Below are 20,334 nucleotides of genomic sequence, written 5' to 3'. Positions count from 1 at the left end.
TAAAAAGGAGATATGAGCGTCTTTTTCAACTTAAGATGTTTTATTGGTGCAAGCTGCTGCAATGCACTATTCATGGAAACTCAAGGCCAAAGCTGAAAGCGCTGCTACTTAACAACTATATTTTATGTGTGAGCGATGTGCGTGTGTGGGCACTTGTATTTGAGCAAGCATGACATTTGTGAGATGCATTGATGCCATGGGTGCAAATTGTTAGGCACCACTAATTTTGACAACCAAATTATTATTTAAATTTTATTTTAAAAAATATTAAAGAACAAAAGAAGTAGTGAACTCCAAAGTCAGTCCCGAATGGCTAAGAATATATGTACAAGAAATGAAAACTCTTAAATGAAGAGAATAATACTAAATATATTTTGAATAATTTTCTACCTTAACGTTAAAGTTAGCCGCATGTATAATTGGGGTTTTTTTTTTAAATTTGTCCAATTTTTATTAATTAGCGGTTCAATTTCAACTCAGAATGTAATCAAATGTGCTGATTTTCATTCTGGTATACTCCACAATTTGTTTTTCATCTTGACGCAACTCATCAAATATAAGATCAAATTCGCCGACTGCTTTTCTTCCCGAATTTATTGGAAGAATTCTTCCATTCTCTTTTTTGTTTCGATTTAATTAAAAACAAGTAAGAAAGCTACAGTCGAGTGTACTCGACTGTGAGATACCCGCTACCCATTTGGAATAAAAGAAATATATTTTGCGGTATTTTCTCAAAATATACCGAAAATACTGCAAAAATACTAAAAATATACCGAATGGTATATTTGGTATATCGACATAGTACCGCATTCAAAATATACCATAGACGGCACAATATACCAGATTGTCAGCCAAAGCAACTCAGACCCCTAGTAAGTAGGCGCTTTTGCCCATACAAAAGTATTTCTTTAATAACTTCGACAATTTTTATCTGATTCCAAAATTCGGAACTCTAGCTTTAAAATTACGCTTGTCATTCGATTTTTTTGATTTGCGGGGGCGGAAGTGGGCGTGGCAAAAATTTGAAACAAACTTGATCTGCGTGCAAACATAACAAATGCTGTCGAAAAAAAATTATAGCTCTATCTCTTATAGTCTCTGAGATCCAGTGTTTCATACGGACAGACGGACAGACACACAGACGGACAGACGGACATGGCTATATCGTCTCGGCTGTTGACGCTGATCAAGAATATATATACTTTATAGGGTCGGAGATGCCTCCTTCTACCTGTTACATACATTTCCTGCCGGCACAAAGTTATAATACCCTTCTACCCTATGGGTAGCGGGTATAAAAAAATTTCTCCAACAGCAACTTATCTTATGAAAAATCCATTGCGAATAACATCACAAAACCGCAACAAATTTGTCTTACACAATGCAACCTATAAGCTTACGCGCATCACAAGCAATTCGTCTTTAGCTTCATCTTCAGCTTTGTCTTCGCCTCAGCGCGAACTATGTTTGCAGCCTACATTTTCCGCGAGCGCATAAAAATCATTTTAGTTTGTATTTTATTTGGTTGTAGCAAGAAACATGTGAAAAGCTATAGTCGCGTGTGCTCGACTATGATACCCTGTTTAGACTGGGCTGCATCATTCCATATTCCATTGATCATGCGGCAATGATATTTTGTTATACTTATCGAACAAAGTCCGATATCGATGGAAATCAGCTGATTATGCTAACTTTGGTATTGCATTATTGCATTATTAAATTGATAATTTTCAGTGGATTTGCTTTTATACGTTTGGTATAATTCTTCTTCTTGTCTGCGTTTGTTTACTTTCACTAAAAACAAAGCAATGCTGTATAATTCTTAAAATATACCGAATAAATATATTAAAAACATTAAAATACACCAACGGCTATATCACTTAAAATACATATGGGTAATTCTCTGGTAAATGTCGCGTGCGAACAGCTTTACAGTGACAAAAAAAAACATAAACTAAAACAATTTTAAAATTAAGTGAAGGTTTTTCTTAAAGCTTTGGATTAGTACTATTTTTAGAGCTAAGATTAATTTTAGTAACTTATTCTGTTTTACGATAAAATATATAAATTCGTTCATTTTTTGGTTTTGCGTGCGAATTTGTTAATTTTTGCTATTATCAGAACAGAAAACAAAACAGAAAAAAAATCCATACCCATTCTTAGCTCTAATTAAAGTACTAATCTAGAGCTATAAAAGTAACCTTTACTTATTTTTAAAATTATTTCAGAATATGTTTTTTTTGTAACTGAAAAGCTGGTCGCACGCGACATCCCTCAGAGAACTGCCCATATGTATATCATACGAGTAAAGTACAGAATACTCCAGATTGTAAACCAAAGCAAAGAGCACTCGACTCCAACATCTGTTTCTTGCAATACAAAAGAATTTCTTAAATAACTTCTAAAATTTGTGTCTGTTCGCAACCATCATAAAGACTATTGTCCTGATTGTATCTCCCAATCGTGACTGTAGCCTTACAACTACCATTGCAATTCGCTTTTTTATACTCGCTACCCACAGGGTATATGCGTAGTACAAATTTGTACCTGCATGTATGTGTGTATCGTATAGATGCAGTCATCTTCGACCCAAAAAGTATATATATTTTTGATCAGCGTCCACAGCGAAGACGATATAGGCACGTCCGCTTGCCTATCTGTCCGCATGATATCATAGACTAAATGAGATGGAAATATATTAATATATAATTTTCGTGATCACTTGTTAGGTTTGGACGCATATTAATTTTGATTAAAATGTTTGCTACTTCCACTTCAGTTTCCCCATATCGAAAAAAAATCTAACGGCAATCCTAATTTTTAAGCTAGATTTTTTTTGGTTGCGATCAGATAATAATTGCATAAGTTAATTAAGATATATTTTTGCATGAAAAAAGCGTTCTACAAAGATCTTAGTTGCCTTGGCTTTCAATCTGGTGTATTTTGTACTCTATGATATGTTTGGAATATAGTACAATATACATACTTCATATACCATTGGGCACTCTTCATTATCACAATTGTATTTTTTAAAGATGAAAAATAATATTCAAAGTGTCATTCGGCGTGGACGCCACTTTTTTTCCCGAGAAATCAGGCAAGTATGCCCCGAATACCACTTTGAATAATAAAAGTACACACTTGGGCAACCTATTCTCCAAATACTTTGAAGACGATAGACCGAGTCGCATACGACTACACAGAACCAAGTGCGGCAACATTATTCAAAATATTTTGAGACTAAACTTTTCCGAGGAGTTACGAAGCGATATTGGGGACTCAACGTTTTGTCTCAAAGTTTTATACCTATTCAAAAAAAACGGAACAAATCTATAGTTGGAAATTATCGCGGTATATCTAAATTGTCTGCGATTCCGAAAGCATTTGAAAAAATCATTACTTCTCAACTGCAATATCTGTGTAAATCTATAATTTCACCTTACCAACATGGGCTTGTGAAATCTAGGTCCACATCCTCTAACTTATTGGAGTTCTCGTCTATTTTAATTAAAGTATTCGAGAATAAAATGTAAACGGATGTCATTTACATTTAAGGCTTTTGACTCAGTAAATCATCACCTCTTACGGTATAAACTTAATCTTTTAGAGTTTCCTCATAGCCTAATAGAGTGGATCTCTTCATACCTTTCCAACAGAATACAGAATGTTTATTATAATGGTTTTGTATCTAAATGTGTTCAAGTTACTTCTGGTGTGCCCAAGGGTAGTCTATTATTCACTTTGTTCATAAATGATCTTCCTTCTGTTATAGAGCATTCCCGGTACTTATGTACGCTGATGACGTTAAGCTTTGCCTGACATTTAATGATAGTCTTGCGAGCTCACTGTTGCAATGTGACCTTGATCGTCTAGAATCTTGGTGCAGAGTATATAATTTAGTTATATCTTCCCAGGTAAATAACTATGTTTTATATTATACTTCTCTAGAGCGAATTGAGTCTGTGAATGACTTAGGGGTTCTGCTTGATGCAAAACTAAAATTTGATAAGCATATTCTGTCTGCTGTAAATAGGGCCATGGGTGTTCTGGGATTTATAAAACGCTGGTGGAAGGAATTCAACGATCCCTTCATTACAAAAACTTTGTACGTCTCACTGGTTCGTCCTATCATTGAGTACGGATCTCTTGTCTGGAATCCCCAGTATAGGGTTTACCAAGATAGGATTGAGTCGGTGCAGAAACAATTCTTGTTATTGTATGAAAACAGCACCTTGCATAGTTCTACGGTCAGAAAGAGAAGGAAGGTTTAGTAATAAAAGTCTACTGCGATAAGGTGGTAATCTAATATTAGGATTCCAATTTAAACTACGAAGAGCAAATAACAAGAATTGTTTCTGCACCGACTCAATCCTATCTTGATAAACCCTATACTGGGGATTCCAGACAAGAGATCCGTACTCAATGATAGGACGAACCAGTGAGACGTACAAAGTTTTTGTAATGAAGGGATCGTTGAATTCCTTCCACCAGCGTTTTATAAATCCCAGAACACCCATGGCCCTATTTACAGCAGACAGAATATGCTTATCAAATTTTAGTTTAGCATCAAGCAGAACCCCCAAGTCATTCACAACTTCAATTCGCTCAAGAGGAGTGTTATATAAAACATAGTTATTTACATGGGAAGAACCCTTAAAAAAAGGTCATAAACTTACATTTATTGCTATTGAGATGTAACATATTTACTCTGCACCAAGATTCAAGACGATTAAGGTCACATTGCAACAGTTGATAATGCAAGACTATCATCAAATGTCAGGCAAAGCTTGACGTCATCGGCGTACATAAGTACACGGGAATGCTCAATAACAAAAGGAAGATCATTTATAAACAAAGCGAACAATATATTTTGTTTTATTTTTTATTTTTAAATATATAATAGACAGGTTTTGAAGACGTGACGTGACGGAAGTCATATTTGACTTCATTATGAAAAATCTGCGAAATGTGAATGAACATTCTAAGCCAATACTTTTAAATCATAATTAAGTTCTCTGTTATTAGACACTATTGTCAAGTATTGTCATTGCTTTATTTATTTTTTGTTTTCAACCATTTTGAGCAAAGTGGGAGTATATAGAAAAAGTCCCAAAAATATTATCAACAAAGACTAAATTACCTAAATTGATCCATAAACAAGTTAGAAAAAGGCTAAATGTATCTAGCAATGCTGCCCTGCGTTGTATTTGACAACAATTATATTAATAGTTAATTTTACTCTTATACTATTTTGTATTGTTATAATTATATTATTAATCTGTAGTACAGATTCTGTACATACAAACGAATAAGATAATATAAATAAGAAACAGAAAATTATATCGGAGGTCAATCCATCGAGTGGAATTACTTTGCAACTTCTCATGGGAAAGGTGCATTCGATGGCGTTGGTACTGATAAGAAAGGTTTGGTCACTAACTAAAACAAATAACCTTCTTTTAAATGACGCGTTAGACTTTTACCACTATGCCCAACAACACATAACGGGGATCAAGCTGTTATGTATTGAAGCAGATACAATTAATAAGATGTCAACTTCTTTAATTAAGAAATGGGAGGATATAGCACATATTCTAGGTATCAGAACAATACATTCCGTTTATTTTGATAGCAATTAAATTAAGCACAGCTCGGACGGCCTATTCATTAAAACAAAATAAAGCAACATGGAAAAATCGTATGTTCGCGACCTAAAATAAATGGAGATATTAATAGACTTGATAGAAAACTACATGAATCTATTTTGAAAGTAAAGTTATTGCTTTAGAATAATCCGTCCCAATTCGCAGATTTTTGCATTTTACTAGATTAGGCGAAAGTCAACTTCCAAAACATTAACATTAAAATAACAACATAATCTACGAGCAAGGAGAGAGAAAGAAAAAGAATGATAACAAGAAAGAAAGCTACAGTCGAGTGTACTCGACTGTGAGACTGTACCATCGTCTCGATTCTCAAGAATATATGTACTTTATAGGGTCGGAGATGCCTCGTTCTATCTGTTACATACATTTCTTACCGGCACAAAGTTGTAATATAATTATAGCTATATCTCTTATAGTCTCTGAGATCTAGGTGTTCATACGGACAGACGGGCATACGGACATAGCTATATCGTCTCGGTTGTTGATCAAGAATATATTTTATAGGGTCGGAGATGCCTCCTTCTACCTGTTACATACATTTCCTGCCGGCACAAAGTTATAATACCCTTCTCCCCTATGGGTAGCGGGTATAAAAAGCGTGAAATTTGAAAAAAAAAATGACCAATGTTGCGTCAGAAACATTCCCTATTGTCGTCTCTCTGTGGTACGTTGCTAACAACTTGCCAGAATGTAAAAAAAAAAAACAAACAAGAAAGCTACAGTCGAGTGTAAGACTGTAAGATACCCGCTACCCATTTTGGGTAAAAGCGAAACAGTACAGCATTATTCCTAAAATATACAAAAACTTCCACAAAATACTAAAAATATACCAATTGATATATTTTGCATATTTATATAGTGCCACATTCAAAATATACCATGGAGATATATCGGACTGTCAGCCAAAGCAAAAAGAATCAAAAGAATTTCTTTAATAACTTCAACAAAATGTATGTATGTTTGTTTACCGGGGGCGGAAGTGGGCGTGACAAAAATTTGAAACAAAACTGATCTGCGAGCAAACATAACAAGTGCCATCGAAATTAGATCTCTAACTCTTAAAGTCTCTGAGATCTAGGTGTTGGTACAGACGGACGGGAAAACAGACATATGGACGGACGGACATGGCTATATTGTTGAGGAAGAAAATATATTTTTTATAGGGCCGTAGGTGTCTGCCTTCTGCCTGTTACATTCATTTCTTGCCACATTTCTTGTCACAAAATTATAATACCCTTCTACCCTATGGGTAGCCGTTATAAAAACACACAATGTTAACAACTACAGCGTCAAGACTATCCGCTTTGTCACAGACAGTTTGGTGAGTGATTTTTGCTATTTAGTTCAATCAATTTCCAATAATTTCCGCCAAAAAATGCAGTCGCTAGCTGCCAAAAATGCAACACTCAGTAGCATATTGAAAGCTAATGGTGAGCTCAATAGCACGTAGGTCATTGATCAGATCTACGCGACAAACATAACAATGACCCGAACCAGACTAGTCACGTAGTCAAAAGATTTGTAACTTGTTGAAAGCGTTCCATGGCGCATGCCAGATATTTGGGCATGTTTATACACACTCTGACTTTTTCGTCTATTTTGCGGTTGATTATTTTTCACGACAAACCAGAACGAGGGTGTAAAGCACATGTTTGTTTGTATTTGAGTTATGATTAAAGGTTACGATATATTCCTCGCATTATAGTGTTTTCTTTTTAAACGTTAAGATAATTACTTCACAAAATTGTAGCCATTTCATACGACAAATGTTAAATAAACTTTACCACATAGTCTATACCATAGATGTTCCAAAATGGATTGATGTTTCAACTCTGGACTGAAACAATAATATTCATTTTATAGATTGTCTCTCTTTAGTTTAATAGTAAATTGAAAATGTAATATGTTACCAAAATCTATTTTTGTCAATTTGAAGACTTTTAAGTGTAGTCAAATTTCTAGGCAAAAAAGTCCCCGTATCTGCCTGCGTAGCCAAAATTAAGCCCATACAAATTTACGGCATGCAATTCATGATAACAAAACAATACTTTGACTCCGGCTCAGCAGTGACTGTGGCTTTTGCAAATGCGATTTCTCCACTTGTCAGTCCTGATAGTCAGTGGAAAATGGTCAACCGAAAATATGAAAATACGAAATACGGGCTTGTGTGCGTCGGGTGAATGGGTGGTTCAGCTTGTATACGGTTAGTCATTTGGCACCTGGGGAAATCAAGATGTTCTCATGCAGGCCTGATTCTAGGTAGATTTGTTGGTGTTGTTCTCTGCTGTTGCAACTTCAACTGCAACTGTAAATGAAATGAAAACGACCGCAAACAAATAACAAAACAAGACAAAACACTATACAGCCTCCCCTTGTTTGTTTTGGGTTCTGTTAGAGAAAGCGGAAACCACTCGAAAGCTTCAGAAATTGGCCATTTCATTAGCAACAACTATGCTCGCTTGAATGTGGTCGACTACTAAATGCTCTGGGTTCAATTTAAAGTAACCCCTATGAACCGTAACTTACACAGTTTATGTATGGTTTACAATGATATTAATTTTATTTCCATACAAGCCAGCAGAGCCCGCAGTCTCGTCTGCTTTGAATTTTGCTATATGTATATATGTTTGTATGTAATGGATAATTATGTAAATTCGGTTTATTTTCATTGCTTATCCACTGTATCTTGACAAATTTTTTCAAACTTGCACTAAAATAATATTAGTACGTTTGCTTATGTTCGATAAATTTTACTTTCGCTGCATTTCCCGCTGTCTATACAACAAATAAGAACAGTATACCATTCAAATATGAACACCATACTCCAATTCGAATAATATAACATTTACCACACCAATTGGGCTTTGCAGCAAGTGCATTTGCAGTTTGCAAAAAGAATTCTCCAACCAAAACAAAATTCGTGAAGCAAAACGAAATGCGCACATTTCGTTGTTGACATTGACATTTTAAAGAAGGTATATCCCGCTTTCGAAAAAACGTCAATTAAATACGCTTGCAGATTGCATTATGAAAAACTACATCTTAGTGGGTCTGTACGCATTTTACTTCAATTTATGGAAAAGAAATCAACTTTCTAGATGCTGTCCCTTAGGAAATAGTTTAAGAGTCAGAGTCAGTCACCAGTCACCGCTTTTAATTTTTTATTTTCAAAAATTAATTTTACGGCAAAGCATTACAACAAAACATTTTTTGTTCTGCCATTATTATTGTAGTATTGCCCTTGAAATAAATTTGCAAAAATTGATAATCTGCATCTGCACCAGGTAACAATGAGCCTGCGCTGTGGTAAAATTTAGATTTGAATAGAAAAACACACTTAAAATTCTAAAAATTTGATAAATTTAATGGCAAAATTACCTTAAATTTGTAGCGCCGAAACACGTAATTTTAAAGCATCTTATATGAGTAAATCATTGTGATCGGCTGTTGACACCAATCAAGAATATATAGTATATACTTTATAGGGTCGGAGATGCCTCCTTCTACCTGTTACATACATTTCCTGCCGGCACAAAGTTATAATACCCTTCTACCCTATGGGTAGCGGGTATAAAAAGCGTCTGAGGCAATGTGATTTCATCTGCGTTTCTTTTTTTAATTATTATTATTATTTAATATACAAATGTTTGAGTAGTGTGCCCATAGATTTTTGGTTTTTACCATTACAGTACCAAATTTAGGGTCATAAAGATTGCCAAGAAGGGTTGATCTAAAATTTGTATAGATTGCGTTATATATTAAATATTCGCACGTTCAAAATTTTGCTCATTTGGGAACGTAGCTTTAGTAAGAAATTTCCGTTAAGTAGAACCTCCCACCGCATCACCAGCTGTTTGTCAGAGGTCAACGACTATTGGAGCTGCATCATTGATCAAGCGGCAATGATTCTGAAAAGGGGGCCGTATTTCCACTTGCAAATGTTGGCGCTTTAAAATTATTTTAAATTATTTTGCAATTTATTAAAACAAAACGACAAAGTCGAAAAAATACAAAAAAATAAACAGAGTTATAAAAATGTTTAAAGAAAATCGCCACGACGATCAGTTTAACCACTTTGTATAGAAATATTTTTCATTTGTCTGCGTGGATAGAATTCACATGATCGTTTTGATTCCAGCGATTTTAACTATATTTTTATGCTCTTTTAGCATTTAAGTAAATAAATTAATCTATAAAAAAAATATATTGAAGAAAACAATTGAAATTAATAAATAAACAACTATTTTTTTCATTTGCTTACTTTTCATTTTGGCCAGATAAACTTGTTCTTTTTGCCAATCGGAAGAAACTTCTGAAAGTGAAAACGGGAGCACGAATTTTTGGTTCTTAAAAACGAAAAAAAGTGACTGCAAAAACTGGGACACCGCTTACTGATTTGTATGAAAGCGATTCATGTTTTAGCTTACCTTCGATTTGTGCGATAATTAATAAAGTTTTAAAACATTAATTTATTGCACTTGGAGATCGATTTATGAAAACCCAATTCTAAGTGTGCGTGTCTGTATGTACATACATATATACATAGATAGCTGTTCCAGAAACATCGGTACCTACCCGAAGTTTCAGTGGAGAATCAACTTCTTGCGAAGTGAGTTTACAAGCCAAAATCGATATCGGACATGCAACGAGGGTAAGATGTGCAATTTGTGTGGTCTACAACTTCGTAAGCTGAAAATCATGTGCAATAAGCATTTAGCAAACTTGTTGACTGCTTCCACATCCACCTTAATCTTCGCTTTTAGTTTATGTAGTTGTTGTTGCTGAGATGGTGTTTGGCAAGAGAATTTCATGGTCCAAAAGGAATTTCTATGCAAATGCCAATAGAGCAGCAAGCAGTCAATGACTTTGGGACAACTTTTTAAGTAGTTTGCCTAAAAGTATCCATGAGATTTGTTCAACGATGTTGGATGTCAGCAACAGCATTTGGTGGCAAATAGAGAAGAAATGCAAAGATGAAGGTTGCTTGTCGTAGTTGATGATCAACTGTTTGGTGAAGTTACTAGAACACAAAGCCAATTATTATTCCTGCAACTGACATTTAATTAAGTACTCGGGTTTCTTTTGTATACAACGCGACATGAGAAAACGGTTTTCACAAATTAACCCAGAGTTTTTGCCAAGCGTCAACTTAAATGGCTTTTTTTTAAATCAATATTTTATTTTTGATTTATGGTCCTTAAGATTAATACAGTCAGAAAATAAAAAATATACCCTCTATCTTGGAGGATACAAAAATGTTAAAATCATTTACTATAGAATTTTAACACGATTTTGACACCACTTGTGCTCGAAATTACGTATTGACTTTGGTCCGTTGAGGTATGAGGTACTTTAGTAAAACAAATAAGAAAGCTACAGTCAAGTGTGTTCGACAATTTGAGACCCATTTAAAATAAAAAACCACAATATATACTACCATAACGATATTCACATAAGAGCCAAAAATTGGTTCATGTTGCTGGTATTTTTCTGACTACACTAAACAGCACTCACAAATTGTTAGCACAAATTATTTTCATCTAACACTATGATGAAGATGGCCGGTTAGTAAGACTAGGGTAGAATATTATCAATTTGTGCAGACGGGAAAACTATATTTTACGAGCATATCCTGGTAAAAGTTCATCACGATGAATGAATTTAATTTTTTTTGAAAGAGTTAAATGCTTAGTGGAAATATAAACAAATAATAAAACTGTTGTCGAGTCTGCTTGACTGTAAGGTACCCGCTTGCCACTTTCAATAAAACAATTTTCGAAAAATATTCCAAATTAATATTCTATATTTGATCTATCAATGAGGTCTCACTACTATAGAGTTAAAAATATACCAGATTGACAGTTCAGTGATAAAATTCACATGAGTCCTTGTGGCCAATTTTTATACCCGCTACCCATAGGGTAGAAGGGTATTACAACTTTGTGCAGCGTCAACAGCCGAGACGATCTAGCCATGTTCGTCTGTCCGTCTGTGTGTCTGTCCGTGTGAAACACTGGATCTCGGAGACTATAAGAGATAGAGCTATAATCGACAGCATTTGTTATGTTTGCACGCAGATCAAGTTTGTTTCAAATTTTTGCCACGCCCACTTCCGCCCCCGCAAATCAAAAAAAATCGAATTACAAGCCTAAAGCTAGGGTTGCGAATTTTGGTATATACAATAATTACTATAGTGGTTATGATTCCTGAAAATTTGGTTGCGATCAGATAAAAATTGTGGAAGTTATTGAAGAAATACTTTTGTATGGGCAAAAACGCCAACTTACTAGGGGTCTGAGTTGCTTTGGCCGACAATCTGGTACATTATGCCGTCTATGGTATATTTTGAATGGTGTACTATATCGATATACCAAACATACCATTTGGTATATTTTTAGTATTTTTAAGTAATTTCGGTATATTTTGAAAATGATACCGCAATATTTTGCCTTTATTAAAAGTGGGTAGCGAGTATCTCACAGTTGAGCACACTCGACTGTAACTTTCTTACTTGTTTTGAAGAGTGATTGTGGAAAAAATATGAAAACAGTGGGCAGCGGGAATTCTGTTTTTTTGAGCAAATTTACGCAATTTTTTTTAGTTTATTTTTATTCAAATTTTAGAGATGTTTAAATTGAATTTAACGGCTGAAATGTATTTCTCTCTACAAAATATCGACATTTACTTGTATCGAATAACTTCCCTCAAAAGTTCACACCTAAATTGGAGCGTCTTGCATCACTAATATTGTGAAATTCGTTTGCGCTATATCAAGTTAACGATGCCAAACAGTGCTGCCAGCAAAAAAGCTGTTTTTTGACGGAATAAATGGAGAAAAAAGATCAAAAAAATTATTTAAAAATCCAAAAAAAGCTAAAAATAAATGTATCAAAAATAACAATTTATTAAGTTCATTTTTGTTTAAAAGATAAAGATTTGCATTATTTTATCGTTATCTCCTTAATCTGTCTCATTTGCGTATGACATATTAGTGCCTCTAATCTGCAGATATATCTTTTGCTTGAAATTAATACTTTAACTTATGCTTAGAATGCATTCCTTAAATTGGATTTAATTAGGTTAACCTGGTAAATAGCCAGAAATTGCGTATGACTAGGGCAAACACAATATTTGGATGGCCACAGTTGCCAACTCAAAAAATCTCCAGTTTTCACCAAAATCTTTAAAGACCAAAATTTGTATGTGTTGCTGATGTTGGCCCACTTGATCAAATTGAAATGGAAACACTAAGCGAGTGATGAAATTGGCGTATTTCGAGAAAACAATCAATACGCCAACACATTTTCTATATTGTTTATAAGTGACTATCGTAAAGCTGCCACTTTTTTTTATTGTACTTTTTGTACTTTTGTATTAACACAAAAAAAAGTTGGGAAGAAGCCAACAGAATTTCTAAAAAAGCTAGAATTCCCGCTTTTCACAAAATTTTCCCGCATTTAGACTTCAAAAAAAGCCAGTTTTGACGGGAAAAATCCAAATTGGCAGCACTGATGGCAAAGGAAACATATAAACAAAAAGTGAGAGATGTCTGGCTGCAGAGCACAGAATTCAAGGAGTGGATGAGGAAGGTCATACAGACCTCACGCGGGTGTTTTGCAGCTATTGCAAGTGCAACGTTACTGCAAAATTAAGCGACTTGCTAAAACGCCATCAAAAACAATTGAGCAGGAGGTAGCGCAATAGCCTCTTTAAATCATTTGAGTGACCTTTGGCAAAAAAAGTTTGATGACAATAACACCGCGACAAAAATAAAGATCCAGCCTTCAATGAAGAGCTTCGCAAGGACATTGGTGGCTCCAAGTTTAGAGTACTTTTGGACGAATCCACACCCATTAGTGTAACAAAATTACTTGGTGAGTTAATAATATTCAAATATAAAGTTATGTGGATATATGTATATGATTTATAATCGTTTTTATTTGGTTTGTGTTTTTGTTGTGGTACATGTTAATATTATTAAAATTTAATGTTTAGGTGTGGCCATTAAGTACTTTTCTGTAGAAAAAGCAACAGTAGAGTCAACATTTTTAAACTTAGTGCAGCTAGAAGCTGGGGACGCATTGTCCATCGCAAACTGTCTCAAACAGGAGTTAAAGCGTTTAAGACTTGATATAAAGAATTTCATTGGCATCGGAACAGATAACGCAAGTGTGATGATTGGAAGCAAGAACAGCGTTTACACAGAACTAAAGAAGGAGGCATCATCTCTTATCTTAATCAAATGTGTTTGTCATTCGGTGCAACTGGCAGTAAACTACGCTTGTAAGCACTTTTTTCCAGATGATTTGGAATTTTTGAAAAAGCTGAATTCGCCAGTCGCTATATATAACAATATATGAGTCTATTAATAACGAAAAGGTAATTTTAGTAGAAATGAATATGGGTAATTCTCTGAGGGATGTCGCGTGCGACCAGCTTTTCAGTTACAAAAAAAAAACATATTCTGAAACAATTTTAAAAATAAGTAAAGGTTACTTTTATAGCTCTAGATTAGTACTTTAATTAGAGCTAAGAATGGTTTTGGATTTTTTTTTCTGTTTTGTTTTCTGTTCTGATAATTGCAAAAATTAACAAATTCGTACGCAAAACCAAAAAATGAACGAATTTATATATTTTATCGTAAAACAGAATAAGTTACTAAAATCAATCTTAGCTCTAAAAATAGTGCTAATCCAAGGCTTTAAGAAAAACCTTCACTTAATTTTAAAATTGTTTTAGTTTATGTTTTTTTTTTGTCACTGAAAAGCTGTTCGCACGCGACATTTACCAGAGAATTATCCATATCTATCTTTTTATGTATTAATATTTCTAAATCGTTAAAAAAAAGTAGACTTTTTTAATTAATTCCACGTGATTACCTATAGTAAGTGTTTAAGTGTGTTACCTTTAGTAAGTGTTTGATACTTGTAGAAACCCAAAAATATGTAAATATTAAAAAATTAATTAGCATATTTTTAATTAAAGGCCCCCCTTAAAATTCCAAGGGTTTGTGATACTAGATGGTTATTCATTGAAATGGCAGTAACTCGAATTTTAGACCAATGGCATGAAATCACTTTGGAATTGCTGCTATGAGTGAAAAATGCAAAACCGCAAAAATCCTGTACGAATCTTTCTGCGAAAAAAAAAAACTTGGTATTTTTAAAGCCTATATTGCAGGACATGCAAAAAATCAACTTGTGCTTCCAAAGTAATTCGGCTAATGCGACGATGGTTTTAAGTAATCTTATATTCGCTATCAGATCATTACGACAGAAAATAATTCCTCTTGATATTGATGTTGATATTATTAACGACGATGACTTCGAAAAGCACGTCAAAAGCGATTTAGGCCTCGGCTACGATTTTAAATAAAAGAAGTCAAATCAATGAATATATAATCCGCCGAAGAAACGGAAATAAGAGAGTGCTGTTCCGGTTTTGTAGTAGAGCTAGCCAAACAGTTGAAGCAAAGGTAAATATTATCTTTATTTTTATATATATTTTGTAGTATATAATTTTTTTTTTTCAATTTCAAGCTTCCGGACAATTTTAACATATTAAAACAGATTGCTGTATTCTCTGTTGAAAATATTTTGAAAATTAAAAAGAAACAAATCTCTCCAATCCTTGAGTATTTTAGCACTCCCAACATAGATACCGTAAAATTGAACGACTGTACAACGACATAACCCTGGTAGTGGGAAAATGATGATACAGTTCTGGGTTGAAGTTCAAAAATACCGGGATTCTGGCGAAAACTGCCGTTTTCAGGAATTGACTTCAGTTGCTCTGCAAATGCAGTCCCTGCCTTGGTCGAATGCCGACGTCGAGCGGGTATTCAGCCAAGTAAATTTAATAAAAACCAAAATTCGAAATAGCATGAGCGTTGAAACGTTAAACGCTGTACTGAGTATTACGTCCATAGTTTAATTTATTTGTATTTTAAAATTATAAATTAATTTACTTAAAATTTTAGGTACGAGTACGGGCTGCGTCGACACAATAAGTTCTGTTTTAACTACAATGTACCACCCAGCTGCCTATCCACAATTGAAGAAAAGAAATTTTATTCAACCGATGATGATAATATTGACGACATCTTAAATTTAATATGGATCTTAATTTTTGTAAATTATTGTTTTTTTTTGTTTTCACTGTAATGATATCCGTTAGAGAATTACACATATATTTTATGTTAAGTTAAGTGGAACTGAGGGTTTATTAGTGAAAAACATACAGCACATTGCCTTATAAAAATCAGCTTTTTTCTTAACTTTTTTTCTCTGGTACTCCGCTTTTTTTTTTAGCTTTTTTTTCGGTAATCCAGCTATTTTTGCTCAGAAAAAAATGACACCACTGACATACATACGTATTTCAACAAGCATTTATGAAAAATATATTAGGTTTTTTAGTTTATTTTTTTAAATAGTTGCAGATGATTAATTTAATTTTAGTTTGTCAAATTCAAATATAAATATTAATTAATTATGTAAGTATATCATATACATATGTACGTATAAGTTTGTCAAATTCAAATATAAATATTAATTCATTTTGTAAGTATACATATGTATGTATGTACGTATAATTTTATATACGCAGCACACTGATAAATGGTCAAAATTCAAGATATTTGCCTTAGTACTAAAAAATTTTGGTTTTAAAAGCCCACCAAGAACACGAAAATCTTAACCCTCTAAGACTACTTTCCAAAATAATAGAAAAAAAGTATTCGAATAATTTTTTCTTAAGTGAATGATTGCTTCTAAGCTCAAATATGTGCTTAAAAATAACGTAGAATCTTCGGTTCACCTGTAGGGTGAGAAGAAAGGGCCTGAAGGGCTTCGGGCTTTGAGTGGAAAAAAACATTTTCAAGTAATGAATATTTATTTTTTTTTTTTCTTATGGTATTCTACAAAACAGTTTTTATTCGCTGTGCAGCATAAATGCGGATTGCATTTCGTGCATATGTATCTATTGCGTTTGTGAAGTTTTACAGTGCTTGCAAGTTGCAACTTCTTTTTCCATTGTTTCGATCTAACCAACGTGGGAAATGGTTTAGCTGGTCACACCGCAAGTCCGATGTTGGATGTTTTAATTTTAGACCATGTTTGAGCTCATACTGAAAAGGTCTATGAGAGAGTGGAGACTGCTTTGCCCGTTCTGTCTGCAATAATGGAGAATTTATTGTTCGTGCTGACTAAGAGGATGGAGATTGGTTCATCAATCGCGGTGAAGATGTATTTTTGGTATTGATTGGACGACCCGGTAAGTTTTTATTTTTATATGTCACCAGCCCTGGGGCTAGTGTTTCGCGAAAGTCTGGGAGTGCGAGTAATTTTTTTTGCTATCGTTCTGTTTGGAAATAAAAAATAAATAAAAATAAAAAATAAAATATAGGCGTTGGTGCCATATCAATTAGGTGATAAAAAATTCGTGTTGTGGCATCCCGAGTTTTTGGTCTGATATGATAGCGTCCCATTAGGCCATCCATGAGATCTACGCCGCCTATGTGAGCATTATACTCATGAACAATTTGGGGACAAAATCAGGAAAATTTTGAAAAATGTAAAAATGTAAAATCGAAAAAATTTTGAATAATGAAAAAATGTAAAAATCGGAATATTTTTGGAAAATGAAAAAATGTAAAAATGGGAAAATTTTTGAAAATAAAAAAAATGTAAAAATCGGCAAAATTTTGGAAATTGAAAACATGTAAAAATCGGGAAAACTTTGGAAAATGAAAAAATGAAAAAATCGGCCAAAATTCAAAAATTGAAAAAATTTAAAAATCGGCAAAATTTTAGAAATTGAAAAAATGTTATAATCTTCAATAATTCGGAAATTGAAAAAAATGTAAAAATCGGCAACATTTTGGAAATTGAAAAAATATAAAAGTCGTCAAAATTTTGCAAAACGAATAAATGTTAAAATCGGCCAAAATTTGGAAATTGAAAAAATGTAAAAATCGGGAAAATTTTGGAAAATAAAAAATGTAAAAATCGAAAAATTTTTGGAAAATGAAAAAATTTAAAAATCGGAAAATTTTTGAAAAATGAAAAAATGTAAAAATCCGGAAAATTTTGGAAAATAAAAAATGTAAAAATCGGAAAAATTTTGGAAAATGAAAAAATGTAAAATCGGAAATATTTTGGAAAATAAAAATTTAAAAATCGGAAAATTTTTGAAAAATGAAAAAATGTAAAAATCCGGAAAATTTTGGAAATTAAAAAATGTAAAAATCGGGAAAATTTTGGAAAATGAAAAAATGTAAAATCGGAAAAATTTTGGAAAATAAAAAATGTAAAAATCGGAAAAATTTTGGAAAATGAAAAAATGTAAAAATCGGAAAAATTTTGAAAAATGAAAAAATGTAAAAATCCGGAAAATTTTGAAAAAAATGAAAAAATGTCAAAATTCGAAAAATTTTAGAAAATGAAAAAGTCAGAAAAATTTGGAAAACAATAATAAGTATAACTAAATAAATACATATTGGTTTATAGTATCAAGTTTTTCTAACAGAAAGCTAATAGTAGTAAACCAATGGGTTTACAAAATACCTTTTTGACTTTCCATTCATTTAGTAACCTAAGGAATACGTAATATGTTATATCCATTCAACTTTTCTGAATTGCGTTTTAATCATCTCAACTGATGCACATTGCCCCTGCTTAAAGGATCTCATCATTGGACTGATTATATACTGGTATTTTGTAATGAAGGATACCACATTTCCATATTACTAACACAAAATGTATGTATTATGTATTTTCGTGTAAGTGTGTATTTTCATTACCACCAACGTGAAAATATTAATATTTCATCCACTCTTTTTATGGACATTATGATGAAGGAGAAGGATGTAGACAAGGACAGACAATAGCAGCATATCAACGTCGCAACTCAACAGCTCCAACGCAGACGCGAAGCTAGCGACATTTTACATGCTCGCTAGCTAGTCACAAGGATGTGAGTTCCTCCCCCTCACCAGCCATTCAAAAAAATTATTAAGAAGAGGAGAGGGATTGAGTAAGGGTGGTGTTGGATAGGCACAGACGTTATACACGAGAAAATAAAACAAACAAGGACAATGTTGCAAATTGTAGTTGACTGCAAAATACTTGGTTTCCCCGTTGTTACTTAAGTGACATGCAAATTTGTAATCAGTAATATGTAATAAAAAAAGTTTAGAAATCATTCAAATTTCGTTTCTGCTTCTCAAGTCATTGAGATCGACATTTTATAAGTGCTACATTTACAGAATAAAGGAAATTTTAACCTGTATATCAAGTTTGTTTTAGATTCTTCCCACTCGCACTTTCGCCTCAAATACCAATCGTAATTATTAATTCATATAGTAATAATTGTAGTCTTCATGAGTTTGATATGTTTTATACTCCACGGTATTTATATACATTTCCTATATTTTAACGATAATACCACCCAATGCCGTTTAAACTTGTGATACCACTAAATCTGCTACTTTTCACTAGGTACACCCATTTTGGAATAACATTCGGGTATATAAAGCGTAGAATTTGTGAGGTAGGTGAAAAAATGATTATAAGTAACATTTATTTTTATTAATGCCCATACAGTACGGTTTGAGACCGAAACATCCTAAGGTAGAAAACTGTAGGTAAAGGCACAGCATGACTTCCGCAAATCAGCCAGCACGTCTTACTAAATGATCTCATAAACATATCCGATACGTTTAGCTTGCCATGAACGCCAAATAAAAGAATATAATTTCTGCCAAGTGTTTCAACACGTTTTATGCAAACAGAAGTATAGTATCATTCGTTTTTCACCATTCTTGTTCATAAGAGTAACATTACTGCAATATTCTAAAAGCAGGGGCACTCTGCCTTAGTACAGATTATTAAGATGCAACTGAAACCAGCTGAATAGATATACATATTACGTATCTCTTGAAGTAATAAATGTATGAAAAGTATTTTCCCGCAATACCCCCTAATTTTTCACTCTTCCTACCTTAATTGTTTTCCGTATCAAGATATGACACGATTTTAGATACTATAAAATATAGAACTATAATTATTGTTGCTTGAAATACATAAAAAAAAGAATTAAAATAACAGTCACAATTTTTTGCGTGCACGATAATAGCTAAAGTTTTCTAAAAATGTTGATGTAATTGCAGTAGCATAAATAAGTGAAGTTCATGTAGGATAAATCTCAATCATAGATGATAGAACGATATTCAGTTAAGGGTGAGGTAGCGATTAACGTGATGAAAGCATCGCACCTCAACGACGGCCCTGACAGTTAAAATGACAAAAACGTACGCTATTTAGCTAAAAAAGGAAATTAAAAACAGATCTAAAAAATTCTTTATTTCTATTACAAATATATTCTTGGTATTGGAGCATATATAAAATAAATTTCAAGAACTTCTGGGTATGTCGAATAATTTAGTATTTTAAAGTACTTTGATTAGTTGCGATTCTCTAGACTAACATGCATTTTTCGCCATTTTTATACCCGCTACCCATAAGGGAAAAGGGTATTATAACTTTGTGCCGGCAGGAAATGTATGTATATTATATATTCTTGATCATCATCAATAGCCGAGGCGATCCAGCCATGTCCGTCTGTCCGTATGAAACACTGGATCTGGGAGACTATAAGAGAGAGAGAGAGA

At 33.3% G+C, this 20,334-nt stretch overlaps 1 long non-coding RNA gene across 1 annotated transcript; it reads left to right on the top strand.

Annotated features, from left to right (window-relative positions):
- The first annotated feature begins 14,930 nt into the window (after positions 1–14,930).
- On the top strand, positions 14,931–15,893 carry LOC132797604 (uncharacterized). Its single transcript, XR_009633739.1, has 3 exons — positions 14,931–15,141; positions 15,206–15,579; positions 15,646–15,893. It is a non-coding gene; the product is annotated as an uncharacterized LOC132797604 (long non-coding RNA).
- Positions 15,894–20,334: the final 4,441 nt, after the last annotated feature.

Source organism: Drosophila nasuta, unplaced genomic scaffold (assembly GCF_023558535.2).
Source record: "Drosophila nasuta strain 15112-1781.00 unplaced genomic scaffold, ASM2355853v1 ctg14_pilon, whole genome shotgun sequence".
NCBI lineage: Eukaryota > Metazoa > Arthropoda > Insecta > Diptera > Drosophilidae > Drosophila > Drosophila nasuta.
Note: the sequence above shows the minus strand (reverse complement) of the source record. Positions and strands in the feature narration are given on the sequence as shown.